The sequence below is a fragment of the Phyllostomus discolor genome, chromosome 2, assembly GCF_004126475.2.
Source record: "Phyllostomus discolor isolate MPI-MPIP mPhyDis1 chromosome 2, mPhyDis1.pri.v3, whole genome shotgun sequence".
Classification (NCBI taxonomy): domain Eukaryota; kingdom Metazoa; phylum Chordata; class Mammalia; order Chiroptera; family Phyllostomidae; genus Phyllostomus; species Phyllostomus discolor.
Window position 1 is genome coordinate 77,756,353 of NC_040904.2, and position 12,090 is coordinate 77,768,442.

Sequence of the window (12,090 nt, forward strand, 5' to 3'; positions counted from 1 at the left end):
ACACCTGGCTCAAGTATTGTTGGTCTTCTTGTACCTAAATTCGCATGGCCCTTTAACTAAGATCTAATAAATAGAATATAGGGGTGAACTAATTATTGAACTTTGGGGGTTCTTGTTTAAAATTAAATTGCTTGCTTTGGACTTTCATACTTTCTTTCTATAGACTAAATGACCAACATGATAGTGATCCCTGATAAACCTAGCAAGGGAAGGATACTATCCTCCCCAGTCTCCCCCATGAATGATCATATGGAACAGAATTTCTTATTAGCTCTGACCACCCACCTCCTAAATTCTACATGAGAGTGAATAAACATTGTGTCTTGTCTAAGCCAGAATCTCTTTGTATAGCATTTTAGCCTATACTCTAAAATACACAACACAAAGATGTAGGCACAGGTAAACATATTTTGTCTTCTAGCACAAGCAAAAGAAGGACAACAACAAATTTAAAAATATAACCAGAACTTCTAGAAAACCGAACTGTAAGGAAGTCTAAAAACCAGAGTTAGAGAAGAAATATTTATTCAGCCTGATAGAACAGGTAGAGACAGGTGGTCAGGGTGGAGAGGATATTCTCCAAGGTGGCAGCTAGAGGACCAGGTGGTCCTACATTTGCATGTGGATAACTGGGAAGAACAACTGGGGAACGAGACAGACCACACAACCCAAGGTTCTGATACAGGGAAATAAAGCCTCAAAACCTCTGGCTGTAAAAACCAGTGGGGGTTGCACTGGCAGGAGAAAATCTCAGCCTCACAGGAGAGTATGTTGGAGAGACTCACAGGGTCCTAGTATGTGTACAAATCCACCCACCCAGGAATAGGCACCAGAAGGGTCCAATTCGCTTGTGGGTAGCAGAGGAAGTCACTGAAAGCCGGCCAAGAGCCAAGCAAGGGGTGTTGTTCCCTTTAGGATCCCTCCCCCATATACAGTGCCACAACGCAGTGATTTGGGTTGCCCCACACTGGCGAACCCCTTATAATATAACAGTTGTGCCAAGACAAAAAATTATGTCCCTAATGAAAGAACAGATCAAAACTCCAGAAAAAATACAGCTAAGCAACAAGGAGATAGCCAACTATTAGATGCACCGTTCAAAACACTGGCAATCAGGATTCTCACAGAAATGGTTGAGTATGGTCACAAAATAGAGGAAGAAGTGAAGGCTATGCAGAGTAAAATAAAGGAAAATGTTCACAAAAACAAGAGTGAAGGGAATGAAGCCAGGATTCAAATTGATAATTTAGACCAAAAGGAAGAAATACACATTCAACTGCAAGAGAACAAAGAAACAAAAATTCCAAAAAACAAGGAGAGGCTTAGGAACCTCTGTTACAGTTTTAAACTATCCAATGTCTGAATCACAGGGATGCCAGAAGAAGAGGAAGAGCAAGAAATTGAAAACTCATATGAACAAATAATAAAGGAAAATTTCTCCAGTCTGGTGAAGGAAATGGACTTCCAATAGTCCAGGAAGCTCAGAGAGTCCCAAAGAAGTTAGACCCAAGGAAGCATACACCAAGATACATCATAATTAAATTACCCAAGATTAAAGATAAGGAGAGAATCTTAAAAGCAGCAAGAGAAAAGAGACAGTTATTTACAAAGGAGTTCCCAGAGGACTAGCTGCTGATTTCCCCAGATCAGCAGGCAAGAAGAGGCTGGAAAGAAGTATTGAAAGTCATGAAAGTCAAGGGCCTACATCCAAGATTACTCTCTCCAGCAAAGCTATCATTTAGAATGGAAGGGTAGATCAAATGCTCCCAAGATAAGATCAAGTTAAAGGAGTTCACCATCACCAAGCCCTTATTATATGAAATGTTAAAGGGATTTATCTAAGAAAAAAGATGATCAAAACTATGAACAGTAAAAAGACAACAAACACACTACTATCAACAACTGAACCTAAAGACAAAAACAAAAGCAAACTAAACAAACAACTAGAATAGGAACAGAATCACAGAAATGGAGATCACATGGAGGGTTATCAGTAGGGAGGGGCAGAAGTGAGAATGGGGTACAAGGCATAAGAAGCATAAATGGTAGGTACAAAATAGACAGTGGGAGGTTAAGAATAATATAGGAAATAGAGAAGCCAAAGAACTTATATGTACAATCCATGGACCTGAACTAAGGGGGGTGGTGCATGTGAGAGGGGATTGCAGAGCAGAGGGCATAAAGGGGGAAAATGGGACAACTGTAATAGCACATTGAATGAAATATATTTAAAATAAATAAAGAAAGAAAAGAAAAGAAAATACACAATGGTATGTGTACAGAAAGATGTATCCATTAACAAAGATAGGTAAGAGAGAAAGTAGAGAAGGTAATATGTGGTAAGAGGGGGAATAAAGATATGGAACCAACACTTCAATTTTAAAGATTAGATTTTAAATACAGGCTAAAAATTCAGATAAAATAACTACCAAATGATTAATGAAAATTAATTATTGAAAAAAAATGGAAAATGGTGTAAAATGCATGAGGCAGCCAAATTCAATAGGCATTCTATGTTTATCTACACAGTTTAATTTTTAATAATTGTATTGAGGCTAAGTTTTATAGCTTGAGAAATTACTAGCAAAAAGAAAAATTGTCATCGGTTTCTTCAAGTAATTAAAAACATAATATTATAGCCCTGGTTGGTGTGGCTCAGTGGATTGAGTACTGAATTATGAAGCAAAGGATCTCTGGTTCAATTCCCAGTCAGGGAACATGCCTGGGTTGCAGACCACATCCCCAGTAGGTGATGAGTGAGGTGCAACCACTCATTGATGTTTCTATCCCTCTCTTTCTCCTTCCTTTCCCCTCTCTTTAAAAATAAATAGATAAAATCTTTAAAAATTAAAACAAAAACATAATATTGTATATTATTTTTATTTTGTCTTCTTTTGATCATCAGCTTCTTTGGTCTTCTTGAACCCAAGGGGAACTTTTTGAAATGGCCTGGCCTTCACGACATTGACTACAGTGATGACTATATTTCAAAACAGATACGTATTTTATTGTACATGAGAAATAAAAGATTTATTTTTATACTCATAACAGATTAATCTTATTATTTTATTAATATTTGCCATTGAAGCATAATATAGTAACAGAAATATTAATTATTCTATCTCTATTTAGACTTTGTAAGTATTTGTCTCTTTGTTTAACAACTATATTTGAAAATCTGAAGTTTTCTAAAATACAAACTCAAAAATATGTGCCAAATTTATGCTATTATTAAAATTATCTCACTTCAAAATAGAGAGTACATTTTCCTAGAGTTATTATTTAAAAATTGTTCATTTTGTTGCTGAAAAACTCATTGAGAAACTAGAGACTAATGTCATTCCATAGCACTGATGAGCAGAATGAATCCCCTGGGAATCATCCCATGGGCCTGAAAAGTGCAACTGTTTAAAAAAGTGGTCTGCAAGACAAAAGCTTTCTCATTACCTGTTTAAATAGAGCTGTACTTTGTATTGGCAAATACTGTCCAATATACATACCAAATGTTAATACATGTCTAATATTAAACATCTGGATTGGCTAAATTAGTGTAAATGGGTTAGAAAATGAGGAAAATAAGTGAATACCTTGAGGCAATAATTATCTTTTTATTAATTACATGCTCTTCATGGTAAAAAAAATCTCACTCTCACTTTTTATCACCCCTAATAAAAATTCACTTACCAGAATACTATTTTTAAGGGTTCGCCCAATTAATTATGCCTGGAGGGAATACTAGAGCAGTGTTATAATTGGGACAGCTCTTCTCCGGAGAATGCCGGTTTCGAGCTCAGATCCTTGTAATGACTTTTGCCTAAGGTACTGGACCCTCACTCCTCTAGGAAATAGTTATAGAAACCTCCAGAGAAAGAGAGAGTGTCATAGACCTCAATAGCAGACTGGGAGTAGCTCATATTATTGTTAAGATTTACTCTAACTTAAAAATATCTTAGCATTTTTTGAAAAATATGTTAACTAATTTCTTTAAAACTAAATAGAACATTTTCCCAAACTTTCTACATGTTTTCTCAACCTTTGCCAGCACCTTAATGTCCACACTGTAGAAATGATAATGTTTGTAGCTGGAAGGGACCTAACAGGTCACATTATATTAATTTCCTTTTTCAAATTGTATTGCCTTGAGTTACAAAGATGCAAATAACATTTATCATAAGCTTCTTAAAGAATTTAGTGATACTCATAATTAATTGGTACCTTGTATATAATGAAAAACTACAGATGAAGAAATTAGTTGCGAGTTATGTATAATGATATTCTTTAGGAAGTAAAAATCTTTCACAAGAATACAATTTTAAGGGGAGATACTCAGCAATATACATTTTTAGTAATTTTGCTAAAGAATAAGTGTGAGAAAAATTGGCTGAACAAATAATTAATGTACATTAAAATAAAATTTAGTACAGATATTTCTAAAGCAATGCCAAAAATTATACAATATAAATCAATAAGGATTTAAATAATTTGACATTAAGAGCATATGTCTACAACTACTTAGTACTACTAATAGTTGCCAAGGAGAAAGAAGACCTAGTAGGCATCAGTCTCTTTGAAGCTGTTCAGTTTTTCACAAGTCATACAGATAAAAATAAAACTTAGAAAATATATGTATGGCATCGATTATGGTGATGGTGTCACAAGTGTGTACATATCTTCTAACTCATCGAGTTTTATACATTAAATATGTAGATTTTTACGTCAATTATAGTCTCAATTTAAAAAAAAAAAACGTGATGGTTGAAACAGCTAACCCTTTTCATAACATATATCACATACTACTTTATTCCCTAATAAAAGTTTATACAGAATCACAAAAAAGGGAATTGTATTTGAAACTTGATATAAATATTTTCTTCTACATAGCCCGATTTTTTAACAGTTTGAGTCCCTATATGTTATGAAATACCATTTCTGCATGTCTTCGTGCATTTTAGTATTTATCTTAACAAAGTAATGTCCCAACAAAATAGTGAGCAAATAATCTGTTAAATGTTATTTTAAACAAATGGCACATCCTGGCAAATAACATTTATTGAAGTATTAGATTAACATCACTCCTTTAAATTTAGTTTTATCTCTAAATTCTCAGGCTTTTCATAATTTTCTCCTTTGGTAAGTTAGAACATTAAACAACACAAAAATGTGTCTATAAAACATAATAAAATCAACATCAAAATGCTTTTATAAACAGAACATTATAAAGTATTTTTCAACCCTGGCTGATGTGGCTCAGTGGATTGAGCGCCTGTGTGCGAACCAAAGGGTCACTGGTTTGGTTTCCAGTCTAGGGCACATGCCTGGGTTGCGGGCCAGGTCCCCAGTAGGGGGCGCATGAGAGGCAACTTACACATTGATGTTTCCCTCTGTTTCTCCCTCCTTTTCAGACAAAAAAAGTAGTATATGGACATATAAATATAGTAATCTATACTCAGAAATAATTGGACATAGACAAATCAAAAGTTATTTCTGAGGATAAATCTCAGGCTGCTACTTTATTTGAAGAATGATAAAAATGTCACTTCATTTTGATTTATAACAAGTAAATTTTCATATTGCAATATCAGTACCAGATTTTTGTTCAAGTAATTATTGATTACTGAAATGTATTTTTATTACCTAACTAGAATATTTTATAGATTTAGTCATATATTTCTTTCAAGAAATTATTTATATCCTTATAGTAATATACCTAAAATTAAAATTGTTATTATTATTACATATAGTTGGTTAGATATCATTGCTACTGATTGGAATAATTATGAAACATAGCCAGTAATTTAAAACTTACATGTAACCTTACAACACACAGTCTTAACAATTGTCAATTGTAACTGAAACTTTTCATAGATATGTATGTACACATGTTTATTTCAAATGTATTATTCTTTGCATTTCATCTTGTAGTGAAATTTCTGTTAAATGTTATATCACAAATATAACCATGCTTATAAATATTCTTGCACACTGTTATTTTAACATCTGTTTAGTAAATAGTAAACTTTAGTCGAATCTTATTTATTCTTATATTATTTTGTTTTCACTATTATTAAAAAGTAAAAGTACCACAGCTAAACCAAGACTTTTTATGTTCACAGCTGTTTTCCTAGGATGTTAATCTTAAGTAAGGGTTCCAGTTGATAGGGTAGAATTACGATATTTCTATGGTGTGTGCATGTGTACGTGTGAGAAAAAAAAGAGAGGAGGTGGGAAGGAGGGAGGGAGGGAGAGAGAGAAGAAGACAAAGACAGAAAGAGACATATATTAACTATTTTATTTGAGTTCAAAATTATTTATTTAAATATTTTTTCTTTATTATCTTATTTTATCATATAGGCCTAAGTGAGTGATCATTAATTTTGTGAAAATACAATTATTCCTTAAGGGAAAGTGATGGATTTATGGGTAGCCAGAATACAGGTTATTTAAAGTATATTTTAGGCATTTGTGGTTTTGGCAGTTTTACAAAATGTATCTTGTGTTGGAATTATTTTTTTCTGAAAAGAAAAGTAGACCTGTTGCCGTAGAAACTTCCTTTTTAATTAAATGCATTAAAATGTACTGACTTTGCAGTCTTATGAGTAATTATAGGATTAACATAGTAATTCTTTTAAAACAAAGAACTGATATTTATTATGCTTCTTACATGAGATATTCTGGCCCATTATCTGTATCTTAATAAACATATGACAATACAGTACTGCACTTTAAAAGGTAAGGTGACAATTTTGCAGGTTAATTCTATTGCTAAAAATCAAATGAAGGGTTACAATGTTATGTAATTGTCGTGTTTATTTATAATTATCGTTCTGTAGTTAGGGTTCTTTTATACTTTAGAAATTAAGCTTTAAACTTTTTCCTATGTAAAACAGAATCCTTCTTACAGTCATGTATCACATAACCACATAGACCACATGGACCATATATGGCCATGTTGCTGTAAGATGATGAGAGGTGAAAAATTCCCAACACCTGGCAAACTGGTAAGAGTGGTAACATGATGGCCCAGTGCAATATTCACATGATTTATACTGATGTTGGCATACACAAATCTACTGTGTTGCCATTCATGTAAAAATATAGCACATTAAATTATATATAGTACATACTACGTGATAAAGATAATCAATGGGTATTACTGGTTTATGTACTTACTATACTACATTTTCAATCATTATGTTAAGGTGTGCTATTTTCCTCATTAAAAATAACTTTGCTATAGATCAGTGTGGTGTATTACACTGACAGTAGCCTCATATATGCCAGGGTTCACCACATCTCTTGTTGCAAGTTTCTTTTGTGTTTGATTTAATCTGTTGTTTTGTCCATCATGGTTCCTAAACACACAAATTCCACTGCTAATGTTGCCACTAAGAGGCCAGACTTGTAAACAGAGGTAAAAGGATTATGAAGGCAGAAAAACAGAAATGATTATTTCTCATCCATTCCATCACTGCTACAATCTTGAGAAATAGGAACAAAGCAATGGAAGCATTAAAGGAACTGTTTCACTGAAGGCAACAAAACTAACAAACCATTGGAAAGGACCTGTATCAGACATGGGAAACTTCTAACTATTTAGATTGAAGGCCAGACACGGAAGTGTATTCATATCAGCAACATGACGATCAAAGCTAAAGCAAAATGTTTGTGAACAATGTTGAAAGAAAAGCCTGGACTCAACCATGGTGTACAATGTACTGCTATCTGTGAATAATTTAAACAATTCTAGAATTGTTGTTCGTTACACAATATGACAAATGAATGGTGAGCCTGTGAGTAATGATGTGAGGGCTGGTGAATAATTGTTAGAAATTCTAGGTATTCTGATTATGGAAGAATATTACTTTCCACAGCAAATGTTCAACATAGGTGAAATCTCCCCATTTTGAAAACAGATGAAGGAAAAGACTTTCATCCATAAGCAAATCAAGTCAATGCCAGGTTTCAAGGCTTTTAAGGACAGGATAACAGTCTTGCTTGTGGCCAAAATTAAAATCTACCAATTAAAACCCTTTCTGATGTTTCTCAGTGAGAACCCCAGGGCCTTCAAACATATCAATAAGCACCACTACCAATGTACAACAAGGGCAATAAGACATTATGAATTACCCAGCTCCTCTTCCAAAAGGCCCTTAAAATTTGTATGCTGGTGAAATGGAGAAGTACTACTTAAAGAATAACATACTTTTAAAGATTTTTCCTATTGTTGATAATTTTCTTTAAAATTCTCCTTTTACAATGTTTTTAGCTCAACATCTAAATAGTATTCTTACCTCCAAATACCACCTCTTTAATTCAACAAATGAATCAAGGAGCTATAGCAACTTTTATGACTTCCTATCAGAGGAAGACCTTAGCCCCAAAAAGCACTGAGAAGACGCTGATACAATAATGGAAGGGTTATGACGTTGGTAACTACATCAAAAACCTTGCTTGGGCTTGTGGTGATGTCATCACAAAGTGTGTGAATAGCATCTGGAAGAAGACACTCAAGAGGTTTGTTCACAGCTTCAAAGAATTTGCCAAAGATGAAGAGGTTGTAAAAGTCAGCAAGGCTGTGGTTGAGAGAGCAAATAACATTAACTCGGGTATAGATCAAGATAATATTGAATAGTTCCTGCAGATGGTTCCTGAGAAATTGAAGAATGAAGAGTTGTTGGAACTGGAACAGAAACACATAGCTGAGAAGTAGGCAAAAAAAGAGGAAATGGCAGAAGAAGATAAAGAGGAACCCTCAAAAAAATTCACAGTGTAGGAACAAGCAGACACTTTTTCAGACCTCAACAAACTTCTCAAGAAGTTCAAAAAATGGACCCCAACACTGAAAGATATCACTAATCGAGAGGCACATTCATAGTGCATTATCTTCTTACAAGCAAATCTATGATAAGTGATGAAAACAAACAAACAAACAAACCACCATGGACAGATTTCTGAAAACAATGAGAGCTTCCCAAGGTGCTTCAGGTAGGTCCTTCAGGAGGTATTCCATTAGAAGACATTGTTATCACAACAGATTACAGCTCCATGCTTGTTATTGTCCTTGAAGACCTTTCAGGAGGACAAATGTGGTGTTGAAAAACAGTGATATTGTGGATCATGACCCTGTGTAGGGTTAGACTAATGTATATGTTTGTGTCTCAGTTTTTAACAAAAAAAGTTTAAAAAGTATAAAAATTTGTTTTTTCAAAATAGAAAAATGTTTAGAAAATAAAGATCAACGGAAAGAAAATATTTTTGTACAGGTGAATGATGTGTTTATGTTTTAAAGTGTTATTACAAAAGAGTCAAAAAGTTTATAAAGTAAAAAAATATTAGAAGCTCAAGCTAATTTATTATTAAAAGCAGAAACTTTAAAAAATAAACTTAGTATAGCCTAAGCATACAGTATTTATGAATTCTACAGTCGTGTACCATAATATCCTAGGCCTTCACACTCACTCACCACTCACTCACTGATTCACCAAGAGCAACTTCTAGTCCTCCATGTTCCATTTATGATAATAAGTACCCTCTATAGTTGTGCCACTATTTATTTTGTACACTGATTTTTCCTGTACCTTTTCTATTTTTAGATATGTTTAGATATACAAATACTTACCATTGTTTTGCAGTTACCTACAGTATTCAGTACAGTAATGTGTTGCACAAGTTTGTAACATAGAACAATAGGCTATACCATGTAGGGTAGGAGTGTACTAGGCTATACAATCTAGGTTTGAATAAAGAAACTCTATTATATTTGCACAACCACAGTATCACATAACAATACATTTTTCAGAATATATCCCTGTTGTTAAGTAATGCATGACTACATATTTTCTCTAAAATTTGAATATTCATACAATTCCATTAGAAGGAACAGTCTTTTATCCAATTATTCATTATTTATTTGGATGTCATTGAAACACTCACTATACTATGCTTTCAAATACTAGAATAGAAACAAGAACATTAAATGAATGGAGCAGCAGAAAATTGAACTTGTTTTGCACTTCTAGCTCACCTGAATATACCACACACACACACACACACACACATGCACTCGCACACAAAAGCCATTAATGAGATGTTGACTATGAGGAATAAATTAGCATTTCTACCTACTTCTTTATTTTTAAGATTTTTATTTACTTATTTTTAGAGAGGGGAAGGGAGGGAGAAAGAGAGAGAGGGAAACATCAATGTGTGGTTGCCTCTCACATGGCCCCCACTGGGGACCCGGCCTGCAACCCAGGCATGTGCCCTGACTGGGAATTGAACCTGCAATACTTTGGATCACAGCCCATGCTCAATCCACTGAGCAACACCTGCCAGGGAGCATTTCTACCTAGTTCTAAGGATATTCCATTGATTGGCAAATCAACCAACAAGGACTTTTTAGCATCAACATTTTTTTCAGTAACATGGTCCCTAGATGGTTTTAAACTATAGATTTGAAAGAAAGAACCATGAAATTTTATGAAGCAGAAAGAGCACTAAATCACTTGTAATGAAGCTAAAGTCATTCCAGCCATGCTCCATATGAGGGTTATTGTCTGAGACTCAACTCATGCAATTTTTACAGTAATTAACATATTAAATAGAAAACTAACATCTGTCATTATTATGATACAGTAAAGTTTAAACATTTTACCTTGTTTTATGCAAATATTATCACTTAAATTTTTCTGTTTGTGTATAGATACACCTTAAATATTGTTTTTTATTTCAATATAAATTTTTCTGTTCAATAACTAGTCATAATGATTTATTAACGTTCACAATAATAGTTAAAAGCTATTGTTGCAGTGTCTATTTAGTCACCAAATTCTTCCAAAGTTAAAGATAATTCTTAAAAATCCATGGCAATGTTATACAATCAAATACATTTTGTCAATTTACTCATTAAGTGTTGTTATGAATTAAATTAATTATTCATGTATGAAGTATCATTGCAGAATGGCAGAAATCACAATTTAATTTTAATTGATATTTATTTTTAATATGATATAAAGTAGGATGTCCCGTGCATTCAAAATTTTTCTTATAAAACATCACCAATATTCATTTACATTTCTGTATCTGAATGTTCTTCCACATGTTGCAAAAAATTTACCTATAGTTACTTGTCAAATATGTCATACTAATATTAAATGAATGTAAGACATGTCACACTCCAAGTAATTCTGCAGAAAATTCTGCATGACTGCAAGTACACATATGTTTGGGTGAATGCTACTTGTGTGTGTGTCTGTGTGTGTGTGTGTATGTGTGTGTGTATAAAATCTGTTAGCCTTATAAATGCAGAACTATAAAATATATTTTAAAACAAATTGGAAGCGTAAAAGTAGCAATTTTAGATTTGAGACTCAAAGAAAATATCATCACAAGCTGTGCTACATGTCCTCCAGACACAGCATCATAATCCAAATGGAGTGTATTTTCTTTTTTCCCATAACTTCTTAAACACCATTATTCTAATACCACATAGTTATATTTTATAAACATATTTTATTTTAACTTATTTAAAAAGTATAAATCCACCTTTGATCAACACAGTATATCTTTCCTAGAAGAAACTGATTTTTAAATTAACTTTCAAAAATATAAAATAAAAACAATGTAAGCATCAACTTCCAAAATCTAGAATATATTTATTGTCATATTACACTAGTAAGGGGATAAAAATGTACTTTAGCATGTTGTAATGGTTCTACCTATGTAACATTTTGTTTTATTAAATATTTTTATGTTGACTCAATATAAATTAATTCCAGCCAAATGTTAAGTGTTTTATTTTGACTTCTAAATAAAAAATAGTAATCAGTTTTCATTATATTTTTCATAAATTAGTAAGAGAGTCCAAAATATTCAGGACATATTTAGCAATATGAAAGCATATGACATGCAAAAATATTTGACTTTTGTAGGCTATTGAAATGAAAATAACCCATATATACAGTGCTAATTTCTGTTACATATGTATACATGCACATATAGAAACACACACTAAAGAATATTTATCTTTGTACATAGATATTTAACCTCAATATGTGCAAAAATACCTTTGATCTTTCATAATTTAAAATA